General features: G+C 41.1%; 1 protein-coding gene across 14 annotated transcripts in view; it reads left to right on the top strand.

The window, feature by feature from the left end:
- The window catches only part of ZNF518B (zinc finger protein 518B), a 429,620-nt gene that overhangs the window by 119,539 nt on the left and 290,372 nt on the right, over nucleotides 1–19,709 (top strand). The gene's annotated exons all lie outside the window — the stretch shown is intronic.

Raw genomic sequence — 19,709 nt, 5'->3', positions numbered from 1 at the left:
TTTCAAATGATAAAGACAAGGTTTGTGCCTCTGTCTCTACAAGAAGACCAAAATGTGCAAAGCTTCAGGCCTAAAGTTAAGCTCCTAAATCCACATTTGTGAACTAAATGAAGATGGCCTGATTTTCAGAGGTGCCTAGCACTGGAAACTCTCATTAGAATCAATGCATGATTTTAACTCAGGGCAAGATTTTAGCAAAAGCGAGGCAGAATAGAATGTAGGATTGAAGTGAAGACTGCTTTAAAGGTATTTGCTTTAAAAATGAATCTTTTTTGAACTGGAGTTGTTAGTTTAATTGAACAGTTAATAAGTTGGAAAATAACCAAGAAAAGATAGTACAGGGAAAAAAAATCAAAAAATGAGAGAATTGGAGGGTTGTGTCCTTATTAAAATGGGGGCAGTACTAAGAAGCCAATAAAGTTTACAAATAGCTGAAGGGAGGTCCATGAAATTAAGCAGTGGAAGGAAAAGTGAAATGAACCAATTCTAATTGGGAACACTAATGAAAGGGAAGGGAAATTCTAATGGTGAATACTATTCAACAGTGGAATAGTTTCATGTGACAGAGTGGAAGCCTCATTGCTAATGTCATTAGGGAGTGGGAAATATGGGGAACAATCCCGCACTTGTAGTAGAAGGATTGTTCATTTAACCCAGATGGCCCCTGATTCTGCAAAAAGCGATGCATATGCTTAATTTTATGCACTCTGAGCAGTCCCGTTGATTTCAGTGAGAGTACTCAGTGTATAAAGTTAAGCACATACATAAGTATTTGCAAGATCAGGGCCTAGGACTTTCTCAACTCTAATTTCTTTGATTGTCCTTGAACTCTGATTATTGATGCGGCTTCTTTTGATATCAGATGGATAATTCTAGGCTGAAGATGGAAGACTGTGTTCCTTGAAAAAAATATCAACTTGCAACTGCCAGGAAACATGTTCTCATCTTGGAATCACATGATTTGACTAGAGATGTCCTTGTTGCTAGCCTCATTATTTTTAAAAATAATTTACTGCAACTAAAAATATCTCTAAATGTGCCTATTGAGACATCAGATTGTCTTCAAAAAGCCAAATAAGATCATTAGGCATAACTCAAAAGATTAACTGCATCCATTATCAGCTAGAAGCCAATTAATTGGTATTTCAGTTAAAACCAAAATCCTTTCTATAATTTTATGCATTTTCCAGTGATAATTATAAGACTAATAATGCCTAGAAAAACCAAATCACTCCGTCTAAAATACATTTTAGATATTCTAAGAGGCAATCAGTTTTTATGTAGCTCCCACAAAAGAAGCTGTTAATTTAAAATTAAGGTTGCTCAAGCATATTTCCATTCAACATAATCAATAAGACCTAGAATTATCACTTCCATTCAAATCTCTGAAGGCTGGAGCCTAAATACTCTTGTGGATCTGGGTGTAAGGCTCTGATTCTACAACCACTTGAACACATGATTAACTTTGAAGTCAACGGGTTACTCATGTGCACAGAGTTAAGCAAATGTGTGTTTGCAGGACTGGGGCCTAAAAGTCTAGGAAGTCATTATTTAAGGTAATGTTAAGAATCCGACCTATCCACATACTGCCAACTTTGCGATTGCACAACACACACACACACACACACACACACAATCACAACTTTCTCTTCCAGTACAAACCAATGTCACTCAGTCCATGCTTCCAGTTTTTCAAAATCAACATAAACTACTTTAATTATCACCATATAATTTTTCTAAGTATATACATTCTGACAATGATTTCTCAGCCTCTGAAGTATCTTCATATGCTTTAAACATCCATACAGTTTTCTACACTTTTTTGCACCATTTCACACATTCTCAAGAAACAAACTTCTACTTTTGCTTAAAAAAACCCCAAACCTATTTGCGACCTCTTCAAAACACCATTTAATCTTATCTATTATCTGTATTTATTTTAAACTGGCATGTCTCAAAGCCAGATTTACATGCTTCAAGAGCTGAGTACTTCAGGTCTGAGTTAAGGTTGTGCATTTAATTTTTATTACTTAAAAAAAAATCATTTCAGAGCTGTGCAGAACATATGCTGGAATATGGTGCTTTTATTAACAAAGCTCTCATACACTGACTTTCCTTGACATTATTAAAAATGGAGCTGGGTTTAAAAAAAAAACAGACATATAGTTTATTCCCTGAAAAATACAATTTTGGTTGACCCAAAACTATTTGTGAATTTGATATAAATTTACCAAATAGTTTTGGTAAAATAAATAAAATTAAAAATACAACCAGGACTTAGGAACAATTCACAAATGAGAAGCAGGAGCCTCCCTTATAACCTTTAACCTACTGGTTAGGGAACTCACATAAGATGCGGGAGACCCAGACTTAGTTCTGTCTGATGTGGAACAGGGATTTTAATGGGGGTCTCACAAATTGCAGGAGAGTGCTGTAGTCACCACACTATGGGATACTCTGGTGTGTATGTTGAGGGAAGGGAGGAAGGGATCTCAATCTTTTCTCCTGAAGCTATTTCACTCTGTATACACAAATAGTCATCGACTCAGGGATTTAAACTTGGATCACTTACATTGCCAGAGACTACCCCAACCCCGGGCTATAGGTCAGCCTAATTTGGGTCCTTTTTTTTGGTCACTTTCTCTTGTTGAAGCTGTTCCACTTTGTACAAAAATAATTGAATAGTCATTGGGCCAGAGAGTGAGCCTGACCATGATGCTATAGCCTAGTGATGAATGCCCTCAGTAGGGAAGGGAGAGCTCCAAGTTCATGTCTTTAGTCCAATGCTTATTTAGTTATGTATACACACTGGAATTGCTTCAGCAGGAGATATTGGGAGAGAACCACAGCACGCTATGCCAGTGCCCAGCTAGCTCTGTTCAGAGACATAGTTTCAAACTTACGCATGACCTGGCTAATTTTTAAAAGAAGGCTGCAGTGAAAAGATTGACTAAAGAAAAATGATATAGATCAGTTAAATGAAAAATGACTGCACTGTACAGTGACAGGCACAACTGCAAAGTGCATGGTTTTCACTGACTTAGTTATATAACTGTGGGTGGGTGCTGGCACTGTACCAAGTAACATTGCCAGGAAAGAAAGTGTTCTTCTACTGCTGAATTATTGGTAAGTTACAAACGAACAGTTCTGATTTGCTTTCCTTGCTTGTTTTTGTTTCTTTGCTTAATAATTTCTGAAAATAGCTAACACTCCTAGAATAGGTTTCATGGGACTATCTTGGCTGGAACTGTATTTGCATGAATGCACAAGGTACAGATGTGTCCCATAGGCTCATATGACAAGAGAGAGGAATATGACACAGAGTTTTATACAGAAACCAATGCCTTATACTTTGACTATCAGGGGGCATGGATCAGCATTCATGTCATGCCCCCATCAGTACCTGGCCTGGGCTGGGAAAGCTAATGATCCAATCAGTGGACCACATTCAATGATGAATCCTGGTCACATACCACCTGAGGCACATTGCACGTACACTAAGATGACGACTAACAGGATATATCTTAACCCTGTTTTCATCCTTTCCCATGTATGGTTTGCAGGCCCCAAGGGAGCACTACAGAAGTAATATATTGGAAGTTTAGTACAGTAACTCCTCACTTAAAGTCGTCCCGGTTAACGTTGTTTCATGGCTGATCAATTAGGGAACATGCTCGTTTAAAGTTGTGCAATGTTCCCTTATAACGTCATTTGGCAGCCGCCTGCTTTGTCCACTGCTTGCAGGAAGAGCAGCCCGTTGCAGCTAGCTGGTGGGGGCTTGGAACCAGGGTGGACCGGCAGCCTCCCTATGAGCTCCCCACTCCCCTAAGTTTCCTCTGCAGCAGCCGCCCAGCAGGCTATCAATTGCTGGCAGTTCAGCTGTCCTTCCCCCCTCTGCCTTAGAGCTGCTCCCAGGAGCCTCATGCTTGCTGTGCGGGATGAGATGGGGGCTAATGTCAGGGTGTCCCCCTCCCCCTGCTCCTGCCCCCCGCTTACCCCATCTGCATAGAGTGGGGGGACACACGACAGGGCTCAGGACAGAGGGAGCTTCCTGGCAGCAGCTGCATCTCAGCTAGCTGATTAACTTGACAAGGCAGTGTACTTAAAGCGGAAATCCGCATCTCTCTCTCTCTCATACACACTGTGTATGTCTCTGTCTCTCTCTGCCATGCTGTCTCCCCTCCCTCCATTCGTGCTGCCTTGTAGAGTGTGAGGCTACATTAACAACAATGAGTTAACCCTTGAGGGCTCAGCCAATTGCTAGTTCATCATTTAGCAGTAAGGCATTCCCTGGAAAATGTCCCACCGTCTGAGTTCACCACCTCAACCAAGCTTCACAATCATCATTGCTATGTACAGTATTAAATTGTTTGTTTAAAACTTGTATGTGTTACACACACAAACACATATACAGCCTTGTCTGGCAAAAAAAATTCCCCCCCTGGAACCTTATCCCCCCTCCCCCATTTACATTAATTCTTATGGGGAAATTGGATTCGCTTAACATTGTTTCGCTTAAAGTCACATTTTTCAGGAACATTTTTTGCAACGTTAAGTGAGGAGTTACTGTACAGCAATGGATACTGTGTGTCTCAAAGACTTGAAATATTAAGTCATTTGGCTTGTATAAGCACACTGTGAGCGGGACAGGAAATTATTAAATGACAATAAACCCGTGGGCAAAATATCAAGTAGGGGGGAGGCTAGGGTTAAATTTAATTTTAAAGGTGACCAGCAAAGTAGGAAAAATATTTTGTGCATTTTTTTGCCATCTCTATAATTAATAAAGGTATGAAATAAAGACTTCTTTTAACCTTAAAAATTCAAGTAATCATGGAGCCTTCTGTAAGGTATAAGAATCTGAATCAAACTAAATCTTCTTTATTAAAGATAATTAAATATGTTGTTAAAGGGAACATGCAAATTAAGAAAATAAATCAGATTTGTGACCCTTTTTTCTTTATGATGAATACAGAAGACTTGAAAGGAAGGTTTTTTATTATTTTCTCAAAACAATAGAAATTCACATTAGGTAAATCTATGCATTATGACATCCCAAATACCAAGGAAGATAAAAGTGATCAAGGAGGAAATTATTTGTATACAGTCCATTAAAGCTCTGAAGTGTTAGATGTTTTGTTAATTAATGTGTTTGATAAACAGTTGGGAGAAAACATTTGTGAAAGATTCCACAACAATATTTCATTGCTGTGGAATCCTGCCTCTTGAAGTGCACAATTCTGAGCAGTGAATGCACACAGTGGATAGATGGAATGAGCAAGAGCTCCTTCAGGCTTTGCCTCATTCCATACACAACTTTACATGCAGTGTGGAATGTGGAAGGGAACCAAAGCCATGCATCATTCCATATATACACGTTCACAAATCATATCCAGCAGATATCTTGTCATTTCTTGCCTTCATAAAGGCCTTGATCTTGTCAACATTTATTGAAATGAATGGTCCTATTGGAGTTCCTCAGATGAATAAAGTTACTGATATATAATAAAGTTACTGACATGTGCAGGATCAATCCCTTTGATTAGTAGTAGAGTAGTAGTAGCAGCAGCACTTCATGTTTATTTAGGTGTCCTTTCAGTAACAGGGTGAGGGGGTAAGTTATGTACAACCAATATCACACTCTCCTTTCCTTAACCTGAATTTAGCTCTTTGTTGAAGCACAGGCCAATAATTCTATTTTTTCAGAAAGCATTACAGAGTTCCACCCCAAGCTATTGTATTCAAAACTCTAAATGCAGGTATTAGTAACGGCTTCAAAGAGAGATCACCACATAATTGCTTAGTTTACAAACATTTAATACAAAAAAATAAAAATTGTAAACTTTATTTAAACACTTCTGAATAACTTTAAACAAAAGCTATTAAATAGTTCCTTATGTAGACCTCTACCACTTCGCTGCTGTTACATATGTTTCAATATAACATTTATACTTCTGTAATTTAGCACAGACATTCTATCCCTTTAACTTTCAGAGATTATTTCTCAGTCTCTAGAGGTTGACCTTAAAATGTAGAGTGTGCACTTACATTTCTTCAGACCCTGAGAAGAACCGGAGCATCACTTCTTTCTCTTCCAAACCTTCAGTCTGGTCAGCAAAAAAATGTCTAGACTTCCTTCCAGCTAGCAGAATCACAGTTCTTGGGTTGGGTTAGTTGATTGGTCTCTTGGTGAGATAGGATAGCTGTAGCCCATATCCCCAGTGGTAAAGGTATTGAGCTCAGCATATAAAATATCTATTCCCTAGATCTCTATAAGGCTCTCTGTAGGGTACTATTCTTCCCCCATGATTCCAGAGAAATCAGATAATCTACAAACTCTCACCTCACTGAGCTCTGCTTCTATTCTGTACTCAAATTTAAAACATCTAGCTAGTAGCTAAACGTAAATTCTGTAAACTCTGAACCTGAGGGGTGACAAATATTTTCTACTCAGCTTCCCCTCTAGAACCATAAAATAGTCCACAGTGGACCATCTGGACCAAAGTCTACTCTGAGGGTTTCCCTAATAAGTAAAAGCCAATTTAATACCCACCTGTAGCCAACATAGTACAGGTATTGGGACAAACTTTGACAGCAGACACATCTCTTTGACCTGCATCCATCAGCCACGGAGTCTACTAGGGCTATGTCTACACTAGAGACCTTACAGCAGCCCAGCTGTACCGATGCAGCTGTGCTGCTGTAAGAGCTCTTGTGTAGCCACTCCATGCCAATGGGAGATAGCTCTCCCATCAACATAATTAAATGCTCCAATGAGCAGTGGTAGTTATGTCAGCAGGAGAAGCATTCCCACTGACATAACCCTGTGCACACTACCATTTATGCTGGCAAAACTTGTGTCACTCAGGGGTGTATTTTTTCATACCCTTGAGTGACATCCATTTTGCTGACGTAAGTGATAGTGTAGACATGGCCTAAAAATTTAACTCTTATGTTTTTAAGCTCCCTCTTGCTCTGATTGGAACATATAAGACTGCTTGTTTTAACAAAAGCTTTTTGTATAGCATCAGAACAATTACTAAGAATGCCTAGTAAGTGCTATGACACCCTGGCACCCCAATATTCACCACTGTCATGTAATTAGGATATGTTTTGTACAAAGTATGCCTTGTGAGGTATCACTCTAAAAGTCTTGATCTACTAAATATTAACATCTGGTTGGATTGTATGTGCTATTGTCGTATGCGAAGTTATGAAATTTGGCTATGTATAGGTTACTGAAACATGTTGTGAGGTTGAAAACACCCACAACCAGCCTTTCAGGTACAACAATAAAAAGACCAAACAATGTTAATGGCTTATTGAGGAAATGCACAGAAGCACAAGGATTACCCCAGGAACTGTGTACAATAGAAACCTCTCAGAGATAGCACTACACAATGGGAACTGTTTGACCCAGGTCACAATAAAAGCTTTCCAGCAAGTGGGAAGAAAATATAAAAAGGGGACAATGACATCATGATGGGACCTCACTTTCCCTACAACAACACACCTGGAAACACCTGAGGGGCAAGGAATGAACTGTGGGAAGTGATGGTCCCAGGCTAGCGGGATTTTAGCTTGTGTATGAAAACCTGGGAAAGCCAAGGCAACTTGTGCCTTAAGAATCTGCCAGCCTGTTTATCACTCAGGTGAGAATTTACTAATTTATATTCTACCTATCTAGTGTGTTAAGCTCAGATTGCGGTTTTGTTTATTTGCTAGGTAATCTGCTTTGATCTGTTAGCTATCACTTATAATCCCTTAAAATCTATCTTTTGTAGTTAATAAACTTGTTTTGTCTAAACCAGTGTGTGTGGAAATCCTAACTTGGGGCAGAAAGCTGTGTATATCTCTGTGGGGTTCCATGCGGAGCAGATAAAGCACACGACCACTGTGGTTGCAGGCTGAATCCAAATTCTGTTTATTGCAAGCTTTCTTTTATAGTTTTTCTCAACATTACATAACACAATTAGGCTATAATAACACATCTACGGATTGGACAAGAAGGAGAATCATGTGTTTATCACATGTATAGCCCCACACCGATTGGTTCAACTGTTCCTTACATAAGGCCATGATTTGTTTACCTGGCAAGTGTCCCATCGTGACCCTTACCTCCTCATGGAACTTTTCATCAGGTTGGCGTAGGGATGATACATCCCCACACCTCCCCCCTTTTTCTTAAATAAGTAACTTTTTAAGAAACGTAATATTACGTAAATGCCCATGAAAACCATTGGGGTGTAAATAAGGATAGCCAATAAGACATGTTTTAAAGGGATCCGATGGGGTGGCCATGGACAAGCAAAAAGGGCTTCTTGGCCAGTCTGGTTCGCCCAGGTGATCCAAACATTTTGTCCTAGGTTAACAAAAGGTACAGAGTTTGGACATACAAAGACCCCTGCTCCTATAATAAGGAGTCCGAACAAACAGAAGCACAGCATTATTAGGTGTCTAGGTTGTAGCAAACAACAAGTGCAAGTACGGTGCCGCGGGGTTGTCGTTTGGCTTCTGCGTGGCGGCATGGTGTTCGGGTAGCATCTGCCGGAGGGATCTTATCCGGTGGTTTTTTTCTATATGTCCTTTTAAAGTTAGATAAGCCTGGCTCCGCCATTCTTTTTAACCTATTCTGCAACTGCTCACCCTGCCCCGGGAACTCCGCCCGGAACTTTGGGGTACAAACATCATTGGTGACAGGAAAGCCGGGCTGGTTCAGGGCTCGCAATGTGTGGGACTGCGGGGGATGGCTCTCACCGGCCAAATGGGACAACTGATTCAGCATGTCCTGTAGCTGAAGGCCCTGTTTGTACATTCCCGCGTTTCTGCCCCCATTTCAACAAACGGGACAACGCGTCAGAGGGAAGCTTCTCTCCCCGCTTTTTAGCGATGCGTAATAAAAAATCATGCACCGTCTCCTCCTCTGCAGACAAAGCAGAGCCCATTTTATTAAATGCAGCCGCTCACCTGTGAGCTCACGAACGTCTCTTTCGGACGACCAGGAGCCGGTATCCTCCGGTACCTCCTGCCGCGGCTGCCACCTCCACCTTTTCTCACCGAACACTTCAGTCGGCTGTGAGCTCACGAACGTCTCTCTCGGACGACCAGGAGCCGGTATCCTCCGGTACCTCCTGCCGCGGCTGCCACCTCCGCCTTTTCTCACCGAACGCTTCAGTCGGCTGTGAGCTCACGAACGTCTCTCTCGGACGACCAGGAGCCGGTATCCTCCGGTACCTCCTGCCGCGGCTGCCACCTCCGCCTTTTCTCAAACCATGTTCAGTTTTTGGTCGTGCTCCAGTTGACACTGAGCTTGGCAAACCATCTAAATCTTGGTAGCCTGCCCTCTTATTCCCACAGATTCCCTTTCTCTGATGATCTCTGTGAAGAAGGCCTGTCTCCACCTTAACAGGGCATGGCTGTTTGCGCCTTTTGGTAGAAGGAGTGCTGGAAGGAGAAGAGCCAGCAATGAGAGCCTCTTCAATATCTAAATTCAATTGTTCCAGTTTCTTCATGAGAGATGACATAGAGTCTGACCACTCAGATCCTTTTTCTGGTTGGATCTGCTTTCTCTTTGCTCAGCTTTTGAGACAACACCTGTTGGGTCTACTGTCTGAGAACATTGATCCCTGCTCCACTGGCAGCTGTGTCTAGTATGATCTCTGCTAGCTCACTCTGGGCAAAGTCCTGGCTGCCTTGATGTCCAAGCCGAATCACGTCGGGGTCACCATTTGTGGGGTTCCATGCGGAGCAGATAAAGCACACGACCACTGTGGTTGCAGGCTGAATCCGAATTCTGTTTATTGCAAGCTTTCTTTTATAGTTTTTCTCAACATTACATAACACAATTAGGCTATAATAACACATCTACGGATTGGACAAGAAGGAGAATCATGTGTTTATCACATGTATAGCCCCACACCGATTGGTTCAACCGTTCCTTACATAAGGCCATGATTTGTTTACCTCATCTTATATAATCCTAGACCACCAGGGGGCCTTACATAAGGCCATGATCATCTTATATAATCCTAGACCACCAGGGGCCTTACATAAGGCCATGATTATCTTATATAATCCTAGACCACCAGGGGGCCTTACATAAGGCCATGATTTGTTTACCTGGCAAGTGTCCCATCGTGACCCTTACCTCCTCATGGAACTTTTCATTAGGTTGGTGTAGGGATGATACATCCCCACATATCTCTCTCTCCACACTGAGGGATGGGACAAATTTTATGAGCTAATGCTCTACAATTCCATGTACACCGCAGGACAGCATAATTTTGGGTTCACTCTCCAGAGAGGGGTGCGTGCCTTAGCAACTGGGAGGTGCCTTAGCTGAGCCTTCTCATGAAGAGCTGCTCTCAGCATCTGTGTCTGAAGCTGCAGCTGGGTGTGTCTCTATCTGTGTATATGCTGGTGAAAGAGCAAGCTGAGAGCTTGGCATCTTATCACAGCAACACAGTGTGAAAGGGAGCCCAAGCAGGCTCAGTGGTACCCTAGTTCCAGGTGGCACGGTAAGGGCAGGGGACACATCAAGTGCCACACCCTACTTTTGGATGTTTGAGCCCTTCTAGCTGGGTTGCACTCTTCTAATCTTTGCTAGTGTGCATAAACGCAAAAGAGTCAAATAAAAATTCATATATCTTTCCTACTCCTACTCTCCCTGTTTTTGCTGTATTAGCTGTTCTAGACAGAGCCCATGGGTGAAATCCTGGCTCCACTGAAGTAAATGGCAAAACTCCCATTTCCTCCAGTGGTGAGGGTGGGGCAGGATGTCTGCTTATTTTTTTGGTAATGTTCCAAGCACAACTCAGATGCTACCTGTAGCAATGCGGCAACTCACCAGCATGGCACCTCCTGCTGGTCATCCTGGGAATTAGCTCTCCAGCTCCGGAGCGCCCTCTGCTGGCCAATGTCCCACTTGCCGCTGGCCCCCATGTCCCTCCCAGACCCTGGTGCCCCTTTCGTCAGGGTTCTGCCCACCGTTGTACCCCCACAGTGTCTGGGTCTCCCCTCCGCAGGGAACCCCCAACCCTCTACCCCCACCTCACCTCAGTGGCTACTGCCAGTCACCATGTAGCCCCCGCTCACTGGGGCAGACTGCAGTGTATACCACTCATCATCAGCAAGGGGGGGTTGGACCTACTGCCTTTGCCTACCCCTGGGCTGCACCTCTGCAATCCCATTACCTGCTTTAGGCCTTCAGCAAGGCCTGCAGGCTGGGAGTTTTCCAGCCTGGAGCTCCCCTGGCCCTTCCCCAGCCCTGCTTCACTCTAGGTACCCTGCTGAGCTCCCAGCAGCCAGGCCCATCTCTCTCCACAACTAGAGAGAGAATGCCTGAGTGCCTAACCCACAGCTTTTATAGGGCCAGCTGTGGCCTGATTGGGGCGTGGCCCCAGTTGTGACTGCTTCCCCAATCAGCCTCATCTTCTGGCCATATTGGCGAACCGGGAAGTGGACGGGCTCACCCGCCCACTACGAAAGGCCCCTCCCCCAGCCTAGCGGGAGGGACCGCTGGACCCAGTACCAAATGATTACTTGGGACAACCAATAAAAAAACAGGGAACAAGGTGACGGTCAAAGGTTCAAAATCAGGGAACCGGCCTCATCTTCTGGCTCCCTGGGGCAGCCCTTTCCCAGGGCTGTTTTAACCCCTTCAGGGCCGGAGCAGGTGACCACCCTCCTACACTATCTATAAAATAAATGAATAAGATAATGAGAGGGAATGGGGAAGGGTTTAAAAGACAAAATAAGCGGTCAAGTTTTTGCCATATTTCATTTTAGGAAAAACAGGACATCCACTGGAAGATGTCTAAAAAACAGGAAGATAAATCCGCCATAATTCAACCTAAAACAAATCAACTCAAATTTCATTTTTTAAACCCCATACAGATGTTAGGGATATAGATGGTAAATTGTTCTATAAAATACACAATAATAAACAATTTGTTTCATCATCAGGAGTTTCACATATTTGTTAAAATTAAAAAAGGGGAAATATCTGTCATAACTGAACAGTCTTCAATACTGATAGCAAAAGGAAACTAACCTTTTTAGGACCGTATCAAACTGTTCTTCTACACTGAGCAGAGGAAATAATTTGCACAGAATGATGTAAGCCTCTCTCAGAGGAGAGCTATCTTGTAATAGAAATGCCTCAGTCTCAGATCTATGTATTGAGGAGCTTTTTCTGTTTCTTCTTCTTCTTGTTTAGTATTCATATTACAATAGTACACAGAGACCCCAATCAGGGATCAGCTCCCACTGTATTAGGTAGAACAAAAACAGCCTCTCTCTAGAGAGCTCACAGTCTAGGATTATGACAAGAAGAAGCAGGTACATCTCTTCCTCAATATAATGCTATCCTGGGGATAGCCAAAAAATCTTACCGTGTTATAGGTGAAACCGTATTATATCGAACTTGCTTTGATCCATCTGAGTGCACCCCCCACCCCCCGGAGCACTGCTTTACCGCATTATATCTGAATTCGTGTTATGTCGGGGTAGAGGTGTATATAAACAGGCAGGGCCAATCAGAGGGGGGGCCAGGAAGGCCATTTGGCCTGGGCCTCAAGTTCAAAGGGAGCCTCAAATTTAGACACTTGTTAATTTTTTGGCATTTGAAAAGTTTCACAACTTGTTTTTATTTGCATCTCTATCGGACCAAAATGTGACATAAGAACATAAGAACGGCCGTACTGGGTCAAACCAAAGGTCCATCTAGCCCAGTATCTTGTCTACCGACAGTGGCCAATGCCAGATGCCCGAGGGAGTGAACCTAACAGGTAATGATCAAGTGATCTCTCTCCTGCCATCTGTCTCCACCCTCTGACAAACAGAGGTTAGGGACACCATTCCTTACCCATCCTGGCTAATAGCCATTAATGGACTTAACCTCCATGAATTTATCAGTTCTCTTTTAAATGCTGTTATAGTCCTAGCCTTCACAACCTCCTCAGGTAAGGAGTTCCACAAGTTGACTGTGCGCTGTGTGAAGAAGAACTTCCTTTTGTTTGTTTTAAATCTGCTGCCTATTAATTTCAATTGGTGACTCCTAGTTCTTGTATTATGGGAATAAGTAAATAACTTTTCCTTATTCACTTTCTCCACAACACTCATGATTTTATATACCTCTATCATATCCCCCCTTAGTCTCCGCTTTTCCAAGCTGAAAAGTCCTAGCCTCTTACCATTTTAGTTGCCCTTTTCTGAACCTTTTCTAGTGCCAGTATATCTTTTTTGAGATGAGGAGACCACATCTGTACGCAATATTCAAGATGTGGGCATACCATCGATTTATATAAGGGCAATAATATATTCTCCGTCTTATTCTCTATCCCCTTTTTAATGATTCCTAACATCCTGTTTCTTTTTTGACCGCCTCTTCACACTGCGTGGACATCTTCAGAGAACTATCCACGATGACTCCAAGATCTTTTTCCTGATTTGTTGTAGCTAAATTAGCCCCCATCATATTGTATGTATAGTTGGGGTTATTTTTTCCAATGTGCATTACTTTACATTTATCCACATTAAATTTCATTTGCCATTTTGTTGCGCAATCACTTAGTTTTGTGAGATCTTTTTGAAGTTCTTCACAGTCTGCTTGGACTTAACTATCTTGAGCAATTTAGTATCATCTGCAAACTTTCCCACCTCACTTTTTACCCCTTTCTCCAGATCATTTATGAATAAGTTGAATAGGATTGGTCCTAGGACTGACCCTTGGGGAACACTACTAGTTACCCCTCTCCATTCTGAGAATTTACCATTAATTCCTACCCTTTGTTCCTGGTCTTTTAACCAGTTCTCAATCCATGAAAGGACCTTCCCTTTTATCCCATGACAACTTAATTTACGTAAGAGGCTTTGGTGAGGGACCTTGTCAAAGGCTTTCTGGAAATCTAAATACACTATGTCCACTGGATCCCCCTTGTCCACATGTTTGTTGACCCCTTCAAAGAACTCTAATAGATTAGTAAGACACGATTTCCCTTTACAGAAACCATGCTGACTTTTGCCCAACAATTTATGTTCTGCTATGTGTCTGACAATTTTATTCTTTACTATTGTTTCGACTAATTTGCCCGGTACCGACGTTAGACTTACCGGTCTCTAATTGCCGGGATCACCTCTAGAGCCCTTTTTAAATATTGGTGTTACATTAGCTATCTTCCAGTTGTTGGGTACAGAAGCCGATTTAAAGGACAGGTTACAAACCCTAGTTAATAGTTCCGCAATTTCATGGGTGAATGCCATCTGGTCCCAGTGACTTGTTAATGTTAAGTTTATCAATTAATTCCAAAACCTCTTCTAGTGACACTTCAATCTGTGACAGTTCCTCAGATTTGTCACCTACAAAAGTCGGCTCAGGTTTGGGAATCTCCCTAACATCCTTAGCCGTGAAGACTGAAGCAAATAATTTGTTTAGTTTCTCCGCAATGACTTTATCGTCTTTAAGTACTACTTTTGTATCTCAATCATCGAGGGGCCCCACTGGTTGTTTAGCAGGCTTCCTGCTTCTGATGTACTTAAAAACATTTTGTTATTACTTTTTGAGTTTTTGGCTAGCTGTTCTTCAAACTCCTCTTTGGTTTTTCTTATTACATTTTTACATTTAATTTGGCAGTGTTTATACTCCTTTCTATTTAACTCATTAGGATTTGACTTACCTCACTAGGATTTTGATTGACATACTATCTCAGCGTAGAGCTGCAAATTTAAGCAAATAAGAGATGTGATTTGGTAAAAGATATACTTTTTTTGTTAACGGATATAGATTTTGTTATATTAAAGAGCTGAATGTTCATAAATATTAATAAAAATATATCGGTTCTGATGGTACAAGATTAGACCATGATGAACGTGTCCTCTCGGGTCAGCTGATTATATAAACAAACCACTACTAGTAGCTGGTGCTGGATCAAGTGCGTGTTGAAAGATAGAGAATTGTTACATTTTAGTGTCTTTATAGTTTTACGTCTAGTTGACTAAGGAATTAATTATGTGAGAAAATTCCTCATTATTATCTTCATATGGTAGCTAAAAGAAGTGACTGGTTGGTTGGTTGGTCCCTAGCTTGGTAGCTTGGCCATCATCAGAGGTTTTTGTAGTCTATAGGCCCAGATTCAAGGTGAAAATCTGTGAGGACAATCATGTACAGTGAGTTTCGTGAGGACACACATTTGAAATTTTTGGACAGTATCCCTCTGTCTGTATCCGTGTCTGTGTTAACTATATATATATATATGTCATCCCTTTGTCTTCAGCCTCTTATATTATACCTTGTGTGCTTGAGTTTCGATTCAGTGATAAGGATAATAACCTGTCTGACTGTTTCATTTTGTGTTCTTAATTAGTATTCCTTCATTTTAAGTCTTTTCAGCATTTGTGTACCATTCAGCATTTGTATACATGTTTACAATAGAAGATTTCAACTGTAGATAAGCTACTTATTTACAGCAGAATATTTCAAGTGTGGATAGGCTACATATTGACCAGATAGATCACTATGAAGAGGAGATCTGAAAGTGGTGCAAGTAAGAGACAGCGAAAACAACTGAGTGTAGCAGCAGCTACGAGCTCAAAGCCAATAACTTCATTTCTCAAACCTCTGGAAAACGCACCTTACCCAACAAACAATGCTACAGATAGTGAAAACTCCACAACTGCAACAGGTGATATTTCATTGCCAATACCTGAACATGAGGACAGTAATCAAAAAGGAGATGTGCCAACAGTAACAGATGCAGCAGAAGATCTTTTGTACAATCAAGAAACTCAACAGGAAGATGTAGATTTTACGCAGCAAGAACAATTAATGAGTACTACAGGTTTGACTGTGACTGACATTGGAATTATTGACAAGAGCAATGCTGCCCAAATGCAATCTTTTCTTCAAATTAGTTGTTTTGAAATTCCAAGTAATATTCCACAAGATGCTGATAATCATGCTTTCCCTATTCGTCTGCTGACAAAAACTCTTCCAAATGGTCAGACTTGCACAAGAGACTGGTTATGCTGGAGTATGGAAAAACAATCCCTGTACTGTGCATCCTGCTTCATTTTGAAGAAAAGTGCTGCAAATGCATCAGTTCTCTCTGATCAATCAGGATGGAGCATCAACAGAGGTTGGAGGAAGTTGAAAGAGCGAATATCATCACATGAAAGTTCAACGTCACACAAAGAAAACTATGTTGCTTGGAAATCAGCCAGTGGGGCAGCATCAGCTGAAATTTCAGTTGAGAATTTACTCTTGACTGAACACTCTACAAAAACTAATCACTGGAAAAAACTTCTTGAGCGCATCCTGAATGTCATCCTTTTTCTTTCTGAGTGGGGATTGGCTTTCTTTGGTTCCAGTCAACGTATTGGTGATCATGCAAATGGAAATTTTTTAGGCATAGTTAAGTTCCTCTGCAAATATGACCCACTTTTATCAGCCCATGTTAAACATGTTCCAGAATCGCAACAGAGTCAAAAGCGCATGCAAGTCCATTATCTCTCCACACGCATACAAAACGAGTATATTGACCTATGTGGGACATTCGTATAAACAACAATTCTTGATGAGATTTGAAATGACAAGTGTTTTTCAATCATTGTTGATGCCACTCCAGATTGTTCTCACAAGGAACAGACTACTATGGTTATTCGATATGCTAAGATTGTAGACAGCTCAAAATTTTCAATTGAAGAAAGGTTTATTTCACCCTCCTACACTATCTATAAAATAAATGAATAAGATAATGAGAGGGAATGGGGAAGGGTTTAAAAGACAAAATAAGCGGTCAAGTTTTTGCCATATTTCATTTTAGGAAAAACAGGACATCCACTGGAAGATGTCTAAAAAACAGGAAGATAAATCCGCCATAATTCAACCTAAAACAAATCAACTCAAATTTCATTTTTTAAACCCATACAGATGTTAGGGATATAGATGGTAAATTGTTCTATAAAATACACAATAATAAACAATTTGTTTCATCATCAGGAGTTTCACATATTTGTTAAAATTAAAAAAGGGGAAATATCTGTCATAACTGAACAGTCTTCAATACTGATAGCAAAAGGAAACTAACCTTTTTAGGACCGTATCAAACTGTTCTTCTACACTGAGCAGAGGAAATAATTTGCACAGAATGATGTAAGCCTCTCTCAGAGGAGAGCTATCTTGTAATAGAAATGCCTCAGTCTCAGATCTATGTATTGAGGAGCTTTTTCTGTTTCTTCTTCTTCTTGTTTAGTATTCATATTACAATAGTACACAGAGACCCCAATCAGGGATCAGCTCCCACTGTATTAGGTAGAACAAAAACAGCCTCTCTCTAGAGAGCTCACAGTCTAGGATTATGACAAGAAGAAGCAGGTACATCTCTTCCTCAATATAATGCTATCCTGGGGATAGCCAAAAAATCTTACCGTGTTATAGGTGAAACCGTATTATATCGAACTTGCTTTGATCCATCTGAGTGCACCCCCCACCCCCCGGAGCACTGCTTTACCGCATTATATCTGAATTCGTGTTATGTCGGGGTAGAGGTGTATATAAACAGGCAGGGCCAATCAGAGGGGGGGCCAGGAAGGCCATTTGGCCTGGGCCTCAAGTTCAAAGGGAGCCTCAAATTTAGACACTTGTTAATTTTTTGGCATTTGAAAAGTTTCACAACTTGTTTTTATTTGCATCTCTATCGGACCAAAATGTGACATAAGAACATAAGAACGGCCGTACTGGGTCAAACCAAAGGTCCATCTAGCCCAGTATCTTGTCTACCGACAGTGGCCAATGCCAGATGCCCGAGGGAGTGAACCTAACAGGTAATGATCAAGTGATCTCTCTCCTGCCATCTGTCTCCACCCTCTGACAAACAGAGGTTAGGGACACCATTCCTTACCCATCCTGGCTAATAGCCATTAATGGACTTAACCTCCATGAATTTATCAGTTCTCTTTTAAATGCTGTTATAGTCCTAGCCTTCACAACCTCCTCAGGTAAGGAGTTCCACAAGTTGACTGTGCGCTGTGTGAAGAAGAACTTCCTTTTGTTTGTTTTAAATCTGCTGCCTATTAATTTCAATTGGTGACTCCTAGTTCTTGTATTATGGGAATAAGTAAATAACTTTTCCTTATTCACTTTCTCCACAACACTCATGATTTTATATACCTCTATCATATCCCCCCTTAGTCTCCGCTTTTCCAAGCTGAAAAGTCCTAGCCTCTTACCATTTTAGTTGCCCTTTTCTGAACCTTTTCTAGTGCCAGTATATCTTTTTTGAGATGAGGAGACCACATCTGTACGCAATATTCAAGATGTGGGCATACCATCGATTTATATAAGGGCAATAATATATTCTCCGTCTTATTCTCTATCCCCTTTTTAATGATTCCTAACATCCTGTTTCTTTTTTGACCGCCTCTTCACACTGCGTGGACATCTTCAGAGAACTATCCACGATGACTCCAAGATCTTTTTCCTGATTTGTTGTAGCTAAATTAGCCCCCATCATATTGTATGTATAGTTGGGGTTATTTTTTCCAATGTGCATTACTTTACATTTATCCACATTAAATTTCATTTGCCATTTTGTTGCGCAATCACTTAGTTTTGTGAGATCTTTTTGAAGTTCTTCACAGTCTGCTTGGACTTAACTATCTTGAGCAATTTAGTATCATCTGCAAACTTTCCCACCTCACTTTTTACCCCTTTCTCCAGATCATTTATGAATAAGTTGAATAGGATTGGTCCTAGGACTGACCCTTGGGGAACACTACTAGTTACCCCTCTCCATTCTGAGAATTTACCATTAATTCCTACCCTTTGTTCCTGGTCTTTTAACCAGTTCTCAATCCATGAAAGGACCTTCCCTTTTATCCCATGACAACTTAATTTACGTAAGAGGCTTTGGTGAGGGACCTTGTCAAAGGCTTTCTGGAAATCTAAATACACTATGTCCACTGGATCCCCCTTGTCCACATGTTTGTTGACCCCTTCAAAGAACTCTAATAGATTAGTAAGACACGATTTCCCTTTACAGAAACCATGCTGACTTTTGCCCAACAATTTATGTTCTGCTATGTGTCTGACAATTTTATTCTTTACTATTGTTTCGACTAATTTGCCCGGTACCGACGTTAGACTTACCGGTCTCTAATTGCCGGGATCACCTCTAGAGCCCTTTTTAAATATTGGTGTTACATTAGCTATCTTCCAGTTGTTGGGTACAGAAGCCGATTTAAAGGACAGGTTACAAACCCTAGTTAATAGTTCCGCAATTTCATGGGTGAATGCCATCTGGTCCCAGTGACTTGTTAATGTTAAGTTTATCAATTAATTCCAAAACCTCTTCTAGTGACACTTCAATCTGTGACAGTTCCTCAGATTTGTCACCTACAAAAGTCGGCTCAGGTTTGGGAATCTCCCTAACATCCTTAGCCGTGAAGACTGAAGCAAATAATTTGTTTAGTTTCTCCGCAATGACTTTATCGTCTTTAAGTACTACTTTTGTATCTCAATCATCGAGGGGCCCCACTGGTTGTTTAGCAGGCTTCCTGCTTCTGATGTACTTAAAAACATTTTGTTATTACTTTTTGAGTTTTTGGCTAGCTGTTCTTCAAACTCCTCTTTGGTTTTTCTTATTACATTTTTACATTTAATTTGGCAGTGTTTATACTCCTTTCTATTTAACTCATTAGGATTTGACTTACCT

Source organism: Chrysemys picta, chromosome 5, assembly GCF_011386835.1.
Source record: "Chrysemys picta bellii isolate R12L10 chromosome 5, ASM1138683v2, whole genome shotgun sequence".
NCBI lineage: Eukaryota > Metazoa > Chordata > Testudines > Emydidae > Chrysemys > Chrysemys picta.
Note: the sequence above shows the minus strand (reverse complement) of the source record. Positions and strands in the feature narration are given on the sequence as shown.